This window comes from Hylobates moloch, unplaced genomic scaffold, assembly GCF_009828535.3.
Source record: "Hylobates moloch isolate HMO894 unplaced genomic scaffold, HMol_V3 SCAFFOLD_10406, whole genome shotgun sequence".
NCBI classification, from domain to species: Eukaryota; Metazoa; Chordata; class Mammalia; order Primates; family Hylobatidae; genus Hylobates; species Hylobates moloch.
In genome coordinates, this window is record NW_026662681.1 from 1 (window position 1) to 2,322 (window position 2,322).

General features: G+C 45.8%; 1 pseudogene; it reads right to left on the reverse strand.

Annotated features, from left to right (window-relative positions):
- Positions 1–1,818: 1,818 nt before the first annotated feature.
- Positions 1,819–2,269, reverse strand: LOC116465804 (small ribosomal subunit protein uS13-like; annotated as a pseudogene).
- Positions 2,270–2,322: the final 53 nt, after the last annotated feature.

Below are 2,322 nucleotides of genomic sequence, written 5' to 3' on the forward strand. Positions count from 1 at the left end.
CCTGTGAGCTGCAGACCCCTATTAGACAACTGCCTACTCAGAATCTACCAGGTGGTCTAGCAGGTCTCTCAAACTTAACATATCCCAGTATGAACTCATGTGCAACCCCTTTTTCTCAAACGTTCTACTTGCAGTCTTCCACATAACAGGTGCTCCATCCTTCCAGTTGCTCAGGTCAAATCTTTAGTCATTTTTGCTTTTTTTTTTTTTTTTGAGACAGAGTCTCGCTCTGTCACCCAGTCTGGAGTGCAGTGGCACGATCTTGGCTCACTGCAACCTCCACCTCCTGGATTCCAGCGATTCTCCTGCCTCAGCCTCCCGAGTAGCTGGGATTACAGGCAAGTGCCACCATGCCTGCCTAATTTGTGTATATTTAGTAAAGACAGGGTTTCGTCATGTTGGCCAGGCTGGCCTCGAACTCCTGACCTCAAGTGATCTGCCTGCCTCGGCATCCCAAAGTGCTGGGATTACAGGCATGAGCCACTGCTCCCTGCCCACCCTTGATTCTTTTACTTTAATTCACAACCTCCGATTCATTAGTAAATCCTGTAGGGTGCTTCCTTCAAAATATTTCTTTTCTCCAGCATAAATTGGAATCTCTGGCTAGAACTGGACCTCCTCCCTGCTTCTGGTCACCACTGAGAAGATCAGGACTTAACCTCTTTATGACTCTGATTTCTGCTTATTCCAGGCACCACGAAAATCCCAGGCTGAGATCCCTCAGCCCTGAGCCACTTGTCCCATACATTTGTGCTTCTTCCTCTCTGAGCCCTTCTTCCAGCTCTCACCATCCCATGCAGGCTATCCTCTGTGCTGCTTGGTGAATTATCAGCTAAATGTCCTCATCTACCTCTTCTCTCTACACATTCCCTTCATCTTCTTTCTCTAGGCCAGCACTGCCCAATAGAAGTATAGTGTAACCCTAGATGTATTCTAAGTTTTCTTTTTGTTTGTTTTGTGGCAGTGACACGATCACAGCTCACTGTAGCCTCAACTTCCCAGGGTCAGGTGATTCTCCCACTTCAGCCTGCTGAGTAGCTGGGACTACAGGTACTTGCCACGACGCCCAGCTAATTTTGTATTTTTTTGTAGAAATAAGGTCTCGCCATGTTGCCCATGGTACTCCTGAATTCCTGAGCTCAAACGATCCACTCACCTTGGCCTCCCAAAGTGCTGGGATTACAGGTGTGAACCACCTCACCCAGCTATGTTTTCTAGTAGCCCTATTAAAATAAGTAAAATGAACCAGGTGAAATTAATTTCAACTATATATTTTATGTAGCCCAATAAATCCAACACAAAAAAACATATTTTATATAACCCAAAACACTGCAACATGCAAAAAACATAGAAATGTTAAAAGATATTTTATATCTTTTTTCTTCCATACTGTCTTTAAAATCTGGTGTGTATTTTATGTGTAGAGCACATGATAGTTTGACTTTTTTTAAATTTTTTAATTTTAATTTTATTTTGTTTAGGTATATAAACTATTAACAAACAAGGCCTACAAACTTGTTTTTTTTCTTTTTTGAGATGGAGTCTTGCTCTGTTGTCCAGGCTGGAGTGCAGTGGCACAATCTTGGCTCACTGCAAGCTCCACCTCCTGGGTTCACGCCATTCTCCTACCTCAGCCTCCTGAGTAGCTGGGACTACAGGCACCCGCCACCACACCCGGCTAATTTTTTGTATTTTTAGTAGAGATGGGGTTTCACTGTGTTAGCCAGGATGGTCTCAATCTCCTGACCTTGTGATCCGCCCGCCTCGACCTCCCAAAGTGCTGAGATTACAGGCGTGAGCCACCGCGCCTGGCCAAACTTATTTCTTCTTAGATACACCCATGGTGTGGCCACAGCGGCCAGTGGTCTTGCTGTGCTGGCCTGGGACATGAAGGCCCCGGAAGTGGCATAGCCCTCTATAGGCTCAAATCTTCTTCAGTTGCTCCAGGTTCTCACAGAGGTTGTTATCCAGACCATTGGCCAGGTCCTGGCTATATTTTCCATCCTTTACAGCTTTCCGTGTGTTTGAGAACCAGTCTGGGATCTTGGACTGGCATGGATTCAGCATAGTGGTGATCACACATCCACCTTATCCTCAGTGAGTTCTCTGGCCTCTCAGTGAGGTCAATGTCAGCTTTCCTCAACACCACAGGAGCAGATCTTCAACACACGCCCTTGATGGCAATGGTGGCAAAAGCTATTTTCCGACACCCATCAATGTTGGTGTTGAGTACTCACAAAATATGCTGGGACTTCTCAGAGATCACTAGAGACAAGGTGGCAGCACAAGTGGTGGTGTGTAGGTCTCTGGTGGAAGACAGAA